This window comes from Arachis stenosperma, chromosome 9, assembly GCF_014773155.1.
Source record: "Arachis stenosperma cultivar V10309 chromosome 9, arast.V10309.gnm1.PFL2, whole genome shotgun sequence".
Taxonomy (NCBI): domain Eukaryota; kingdom Viridiplantae; phylum Streptophyta; class Magnoliopsida; order Fabales; family Fabaceae; genus Arachis; species Arachis stenosperma.
The window spans coordinates 142,611,729-142,620,721 of record NC_080385.1 but is presented as its reverse complement, the minus strand read 5'-3'; the positions used below and the strand labels follow the sequence as shown (position 1 = coordinate 142,620,721).

General features: G+C 40.0%; 1 non-coding gene across 1 annotated transcript; it reads left to right on the top strand.

Moving 5' to 3' along the window:
• Positions 1-2,854: 2,854 nt before the first annotated feature.
• Positions 2,855-2,962, top strand: LOC130952813 (small nucleolar RNA R71). Its single transcript, XR_009074988.1, has one exon. It is a non-coding gene; the product is annotated as a small nucleolar RNA R71 (small nucleolar RNA).
• The last annotated feature ends 6,031 nt before the right edge of the window (positions 2,963-8,993 follow it).

Sequence of the window (8,993 nt, the reverse complement as noted above, 5' to 3'; positions counted from 1 at the left end):
ATGGAGTGTTCTTGATGCTCCACCCTTAGTTGTCCCATGTTGGAACTTAATTCTCCTAGGGAGGTGTTAATTTGCTCCCAATAGTCTTGTGGAGGAAAGTGCATCCCTTGAGGCATCTCAGGGATCTCATGATGAGAGGGGTCTCTTGTTTGCTCCATCCTCTTCTTAGTGATGGGCTTGAGGTCATGCCTTCTCAGTTGAACCGGCTTCCCTCTTGAGTTTCTCTTCCATTGGGCGTCCTCTTCACAGATATCTATGAGGACTTGGTCCAACCTTTTGATCAAAGTTGACCCTTCTTCATGGCCACAACTTCATAGAAGTGGTCTTGATGCACCTTTGAGATGAATCTCTCCATCTCCCATGACTCGGAGGAGGAAGCTTTTGCCTTCCCTTTCCTCTTTCTAGAGGTTTCTCCGGCCTTGGATGCCATAAATGGTTATGGAAAAACAAAAAGCAATGCTTTTACCACACCAAACTTAAAAGGTTTGCTCGTCCTCGAGCAAAAGAAGAAAGAAGAGAGTAGAAGAAGAAGAAATGGGGAGAGGGAGATGGCTTTGTGTTCGGCCAAAGAGTGGGAGAAGTGGTGTTTAGTTTGTGTGAAAATGAAGGAGTGAAGAAGGGTTTATGGGGAAGAGGTATTGAGGTGATTGGTGAATGGGTGAAGAAGAGAGGATGGATGTGAGTGGTGGGGTTGGTGGGGATCCTGTGGGGTCCACAGATCCTGAGGTGTCAATGAAAAGTCATCCCTGCACCAAATGGCAATCAAAATCACGTTTTGTGCCAAATCTGGCGTTAAACGCCGGGCTGGTGCCCCTTTCTGGCGTTTAACGCCAGGTTCTTGCCCTTTCCTGGCGTTTAACGCCAGTCTGGTGCCCCTTTCTGGCGTTAAACGCCCAGAATGGTGCCAGACTGGGCGTTAAACGCCCAACTGCTAGCCTCACTGGCGTTTAAACGCCAGTGAGTTCTTCCTCCAGGGTGTGCTGTTTTTCTTCCTGTTTTTCATTCTGTTTTTGCTTTTTCAATTGATTTTGTGACTTCTTATGATCATCAACCTACAAAAAACATAAAATAACAAAAAGAAAATATATAAAATATAATCATTGGGTTGCCTCCCAACAAGTGCTTCTTTAATATCAGTAGCTTGACAGAGGGCTCTCATGGAGCCTCACGGATACTCAGAGCAATGTTGGAACCTCCCAACACCAAACTTAGAGTTTGAATGTGGGGGTTCAACACCAAACTTAGAGTTTGGTTGTGGCCTCCCAACACCAAACTTAGAGTTTGACTGTGGGGGCTCTGTTTGACTCTGATTTGAGAGAAGCTCTTCATGCTTCCTCTCCATGGTGACAGAGGGATATCCTTGAGCCTTAAACACAAAGGATTCTTCATTCACTTGAATGATCAGTTCACCTCCATCAACATCAATCACAGCCTTTGTTGTGGCTAGGAAGGGTTTACCAAGGATGATGGATTCATCCATGCACTTTCCAGTCTCTAGGACTATGAAATCAGTAGGGATGTAATGGTCTTCAACTTTTACCAAAACATTCTCTACAAGTCCATGAGCTTGTTTTCTTGAATTGTCTGCCATCTCTAGTGAGAATCTTGCAGCTTGTACCTCAAAGATCCCTAGCTTCTCCATTACAGAGAGAAGCATGAGGTTCACACTTGACCCTAAGTCACACAGGGCCTTCTTGAAGGTCATCGTGCCTATGGTACAAGGTATGGAAAACTTCCCAGGATCTTGTCTCTTTTGAGGTAATTTCTGCCTAGACAAGTCATCCAGCTCTTTGGTGAGCAAAGGAGGTTCATCCTCCCAAGTCTCATTTCCAAATAACTTGTCATTTAGCTTCATGATTGCTCCAAGGTATTTAGCAACTTGCTCTTCAGTGACATACTCATCCTCTTCAGAGGAGGAATACTCATCAGAGCTCATGAAAGGCAGAAGTAAGTCCAATGGAATCTCTATGGTCTCATCTTGAGCCTCAGATTCCCATGGTTCCTCATTGGGGAACTCATTGGAGGCTAGTGCACGCCCATTGAGGTGTTCCTCAGTGGCGTTCACTTCCTCTCCTTCCTTTCCAAATTCGGCCATGGTTATGGCTTTGCACTCTCCTTTTGGATTTTCTTCTGTATTGCTTGGGAGAGTACTAGCAGGGAGTTCAGTAATTTTCTTGCTCAGCTGTCCCACTTGTGCCTCCAAATTCCTAATGGAAGACCTTGTTTCAGTCATGAAACTTTGAGTGGTTTTGATTAGATCAGAGACCATGGTTGCTAAGTCAGAGGAGTTCTGCTTAGAATTCTCTGTCTGTTGCTGAGAAGATGATGGAAAAGGTTTGCTATTGCTAAACCTGTTTCTTCCACCATTGTTGTTGTTGAAACCTTGTTGAGGTCTCTCTTGATTCTTCCATGAGAAATTTGGGTGATTTCTCCATGAAGAATTATAGGTGTTTCCATAGGGTTCTCCTAGGTAATTCACCTCTTCCATTGAAGGGTTCTCAGGATCATAAGCTTCTTCCTCAGATGAAGCATCCTTAGTACTGCCAGGTGCATTTTGCATTCCAGACAGACTTTGAGAAATCAAATTAACTTGTTGAGTCAATATCTTGTTCTGAGCCAAAATGGCATTCAGAGTGTCAATCTCAAGAACTCTTTTCTTCTGACTGGTCCCATTGTTCACAGGATTTCTTTCAGAAGTATACATGAATTGGTTATTTGCAACCATTTCAATGAGCTCTTGAGCTTCTGTAGGCGTCTTCTTCAGATGAAGAGATCCTCCAGCAGAGCTATCCAAAGACATCTTGGATAGTTCAGAGAGACCATCATAGAAAATACCTATGATGCTCCATTCAGAAAGCATGTCTGAAGGACATTTTCTGATTAATTGTTTGTATCTTTCCCAAGCTTCATAGAGGGATTCTCCATCCTTTTGTCTGAAGGTTTGGACTTCCACTCTAAGCTTACTCAACTTTTGAGGTGGAAAGAACTTTGCCAAGAAGGCATTGACTAGCTTTTCCCAAGAGTCCAGGCTATCTTTAGGTTGAGAGTCCAACCATATTCTAGCTCTGTCTCTTACAGCAAAAGGGAATAGCATCAATCTGTAGACCTCAGGGTCAACCCCATTAGTCTTGACTGTGTCACAGATTTGCAAGAACTCAGCTAAAAACTGATGAGGATCTTCCATTGGAAGTCCATGGAACTTGCAATTCTGTTGCATTAGAGAAACTAATTGAGGCTTAAGCTCAAAGTTGTTTGCTCTGATGGCAGGGATAGAGATGCTTCTCCCATAGAAGTTGGGAGTAGGTGCAGTAAAGTCACCCAGCACCTTCCTTTCATTGTTGGCATTGTTGTTGTTTTCGGCTGCCATGTGCTCTTCTTCTTTGAAGAATTCGGTCAGGTCCTCAACAGAGAGTTGTGCCTTAGCTTCTCTTAGCTTTCGCTTCAAGGTCCTTTCAGGTTCAGGGTCAGCTTCAACAAGAATGCCTTTGTCTCTGCTCCTGCTCATATGAAAGAGAAGAGAACAAGAAAATATGGAATCCTCTATGTCACAGTATAGAGATTCCTTGAGGTGTCAGAGGAAAAGAAAAATAGAAAAAAGAGGTAGAAGAATTCGAACTTAATCAGAGAGAGTTCGAATTGTGCATTGAGAAGGAGTAGTACTCCATAAATAGAAGGATGTGGGAAGAGGGGAAGAGAATTTTCGAAAATTAAGTTAAAGAAATTGAAAACATTTTGAAAAACACTTATTAATTTTCGAAAATAAGAGTGGGAAAGAAATCAAGTGATTTTTGAAAAAGATTTTGAAATTAGAAATCAAAAAGATTTGATTGAAAACTATTTTGAAAAAGATGAAGTTAAGAAGATATGATTTATTTTAAAAATATGTGATTGAAAAGATATGATTTGAAAACAATTTTAAAAAGATTTGATTTTAAAAATTAGTAACTTGGCTATCAAGAAAAGATATGATTCAAACATTAAACCTTTCTCAACAGAAAAGGCAACATACTTAAAATGTTCAATCAAATCATTAATTGAGAGTAAGTATCTTTGGAAAAGGAAAGAAATTGATTTTGAAAACATTTGATTGAAAAGATATGATTTGAAAAAGATTTGATTTTGAAAAACTTTGAAAACTTGAAAAAAATTTGATTTGAAAAACAAAATCTTCCCCCTTGTGCCATCCTGGCGTTAAACGCCCAGAATGGTGCACATTCTGGCGTTTAACGCCCAAACTACTACCCTTTTGGGCGTTAAACGCCCAGCCAGGCACCCTGGCTGGCGTTTAAACGCCAGTCTGTCTTCTTCACTGGGCATTTTTGAATGCCCAGCTTTTTCTGTGTGATTCCTCTGCAGTATGTTCTGAATCTTCAATTCTCTGTATTATTGACTTGAAAAGACACAAATTAAAAATATTTTTGGATTTTTAATAATAAGGAATAATCAAAATGCAACTAAAATCAAATAACAATGCATGCAAGACACCAAACTTAGCAGTTTGTACACTACTGACACTAACAAGATGAGAATGCACATGAGAAACAACAAAACACTCAAGTCAATAAAATTCAAAGATCAAAACAAGGAAATCATCAAGAACAACTTGAAGATCAATGAAGACACATGCATGAATGCAATAAGAACAGAAACATGCAATTGACATTAAACTTAAAATGAGACACTAGACTTAAACAAGAAATATTTTTGGTTTTTATGATTTTGTAATTTTTTTGGATTTTTCGAAAATTAAGTGAAAAAGAAAAATAAAGGTATCAAAATTCTTAATGAGAATTCCAGGAATCATGCAATGTTAGTCTAAAGCTTTAGTCTAAAGGAATTAGACATAGCTAGCCAAGCTTCAGCAGGACATTGCATTCAAGAGCTAAATTGATGAGGATCAATCAGCTTTGGTGATGATAAGAACATCACCTTGAAACACTAGAATTCATTCTTAAGAACTCTGAAAAAAAATACCTAATCTAAGCAACAAGATGAACCGTCAGTTGTCCATACACAAACAATCCCCGGCAACGGCGCCAAAAACTTGGTGCACGAAATTGTGATCACTACAACTTCGCACAACTAACCAGCAAGTGCACTGGGTCGTCCAAGTAATACCTTACGCGAGTAAGGGTCGATCCCACGGAGATTGTTGGTATGAAGCAAGCTATGGTCACCTTGTAAATCTCAGTCAGGCAGACTCAAATGTGTATAGTGATAAACGAATAAAGCATAAAGATAAAGATAGAGATACTTATGTATATCATTGGTGAGAGCTTCAGATAAGCGTATGAAGATGCTTTCCCTTCCGTCTCTCTGCTTTCCTACTGTCTTCATCCAATCCTTCTTACTCCTTTCCATGGCAAGCTCGTGTAGGGTTTCACCGTTGTCAATGGCTACCTCCCATCCTCTCAGTGAAAACGATTGCATATGCTCTGTCACAGCATAGCGGAATTCAGCTGTCGGTTCTCGGTCAGGCCGGAATAAAATCCATTGATCCTTTTGCGTCTGTCACTAACGCCCCGCCTGCTAGGAGTTTGAAGCACGTCACAGTCATTCAATCATTGAATCCTACTCAGAATACCACAGACAAGGTTAGACCTTCCGGATTCTCTTGAATGCCGCCATCAGTTCTTGCCTATACCACGAAGATTCCGGTTAAAGAATCCAAGAGATATTCACTAAGCCTCAGATGCTTGTAGAACAAGAATGGTTGTCAGTCACCTTGTTCATAGGTGAGAAAGGTGATGAGTGTCACAGATCATCACATTCATCAAGTTGAAGAACAAGTGATATCTTGGACAAAGAACAAGCGGAATTGAATAGAAGAACAATAGTAATTGCATTAATACTCGAGGTACAGCAGAGCTCCACACCTTAATCTATGGTGTGTAGAAACTCCACCGTTGAAAATACATAAGAACAGGTCTAGGCATGGCCGAATGGCCAGTCCCCAAATGATCTAAGAACTAGATGTCCGAAGATGAAAATACAATAGTAAAAGGTCCTATATATAGAGAACTAGTAGCCTAGGGTGTACAGTGATGAGTAAATGACATAAAAATCCACTTCCGGGCCCACTTGGTGTGTGCTTGGGCTGAGCAATTGAAGCATTTTCGTGTAGAGACTCCTCTTGGAGTTAAACGCCAGCTTTTATGCCAGTTTGGGCGTTTAACTCCCATTTAGGTGCCAGTTCCGGCGTTTAACGCTGGGATTTCTGTGGGTGACTTTGAACGCCAGTTTGGGCCATCAAATCTTGGGCAAAGTATGGACTATCATATATTGCTGGAAAGCCCAGGATGTCTACTTTCCAACGCCGTTGAGAGCGCGCCAATTGGGCTTCTGTAGCTCCAGAAAATCCACTTCGAGTGCAGGGAGGTCAGAATCCAACAGCATCTGCAGTCCTTTTGAGTCTCTGGATCAAATTTTTGCTCAGATCCCTCAATTTCAGCCAGAAAATACCTGAAATCACAGAAAAACACACAAACTCATAGTAAAGTCCAGAAAAGTGAATTTTAACTAAAAACTAATAAAAATATAATAAAAACTAACTAAAAGATACTAAAAACATACTAAAAACAATGCCAAAAAGCGTACAAATTATCCGCTCATCAATAGGCATGGTTGGAATGTGATATTGATATGTGTAAATGTATGGTGAATGATGAATTTGAATGTTGAATGGAAATTGAGGTATGGAATATAGATTATTGAACTGAGATTGGTTAGATATGGAAGAATTGGTGGGTTGATGAATGAATGAGGTTTGGAAATTATTGATGTTAGAATGGTTGAGTTTTTGGTCGATTTTGAATGGATTTGGAAGTGTATGTTTTGAAATTTGGGAGTTTATGAGTTTTGGTAAAAATGGAATTTTGATAAACTTCAACGGATCATATCTTGAGCTATTCTTTTCAGAAATTAATGATTTTTATATCAAAAGAAAGATAATTTCATAAGCTTTAGAATGATTTAAATTTGGTGGAAATCTGATTTTTGAGGAAGGAGATATGATCATTGAAATTTTGGACCAAAAATCTAAATTCTGCAAATTCTACAGAATTTGTGATTTCTGGTTTGTGTGCCCACGCACACCCCATGGAATTTTGAACCTGTGCGCACGCACAGCCTTGTGCGTACGCACACACGGCGACATTGACTCTAATGGGAGTGCTAGCTCGCCCTGTGCGCACACTCCACCAACGAAGGTTTGCAATCTGTGCGTACACACAACCTTGTGCGCACCCACACGTTGTGAATGCCATTCTGTTGATGGTGCTAGCACACCTTGTGTGTGCACTCAACATTGGAAATTTACTTTCTGTGCGTACGCACAAGCCTATGCGCACGCACACTTTCTGAAAACATTTCTGGGCGTGCCCACGCACACCCCTGTCCGTACGCACGTGACCCTATTCTTTTGTAAAGCTTTTATTTTCAAGTTTTTCACATTTCCAACAAGCTTGTAACCTTCCAAGATATTGTTTCATGCTTATACATCCCTAAATTTCATCCTTTGAATCTTAAAATCAAAGTAAAATGCCTAGTGAATGAGAGTAAGCTAGAGGAGAGGTAACGTGTGGATGAAGGAAGGGGATGTTGTGATAAGTCATGATGAATGATGATGATATGAGTTGTTGAGGAGGATGGTGGAGTGCTATATAGTATATGAGTCGAGTGGCTGAGTGGGATATGAGCTGAATGGCTGTATGTGATGATGGCTATGGCTGATTATGAATTATGATTTGTAAGCCGGATGGCTAAGATGAATGTTGATGTATGGCTGTGATTAAATGCATATATGCTAAATTTTTTATTATTATGATTATTGCACTCCACCTATTTGAGATACGAGTTTTTCTGGGTGAAAGCAGTGGCTAGCCACCACGTGCTCCAGGTAGAGACTCGATGCTCTGCTGATCCTATGTCGTAAGTGTGGCCGGACACTATGAAAGTTCTGGATGAGCTCGCCCCCGTAAATATACACCAGTGAGGGTGTTGGATATAAATATGATGTTCATGTTGTGGATAACTTGAGTTGGGGATGCACGACAGAGGGACAATTTAATGATTAGCTACCAGGACTTGTCGGGTTGGCTTTATAACCGACAGATGAGACTCATCAGCCACTAAGACAGGCATGCATCATATGCATTATATGTGATTTGTTTGGAATGTCTAATTGATTGCATCATTACTTGCTAATTGCCTAAGTGCTTTATCTACTTCCTATTTGTGCATTTCTTTGTTTGATATACTTGTGTTTACATCTCAAATACTGTTGGCGGTTGGGAGGTTTGCAGGATTTGGAAAGGGGATATATATAGTTAGACTGAAAATCCTTAAGTTAGTCGCCTATTTTCATTTTTTTATGGTTTAGTTATATTTATACGCTTTGATTATAAATTGGAAGTTCTAGGATTGCCTTTGACTTTCCCAGGACATTACATGTTAGATATTTGGGCACTATTACCATGTTGAGAACTCTCGGTTCTCACTCATGTGAATTTTGTGGTTTTCAGATGCAGGATGTGAGGCTCTTCGCTGAGGCATTCTGGAGGCTTCTATTTTGGCGAAGATCCTTAGCTCTTGGGATTTTGTTTTAATTATATATACTTGTTTAGATACTATACTTTCCACTGTATATGTATATCTTGTATTACTCCTCTTAGAAGTTATTTTGGAGAAACAGGTTCTGTATATTATCTTTTGGGATGTCCTTTGGGAAGTTCCTTATATATGTATGTTTACCTTATATGCTCGGATCGGTTATCTTCGCAAACCAAGTCCTGAGTCTTGATATCTATTTTTTGGCACTTTCTTGCATACAATCTTGCGTTAGCTTATTCCTTCCATGTTTCGTCTACGTCATCGGTCGGAGTGTTGCGCTTTTTGGTTTAACGGTTTTTTATTTACCCATTTTTCTTCAAAGGCTCCTAGTTATAAACATTTTTCACACTACTATATTTACTAAACTTTGTTTTTAGAGGTTG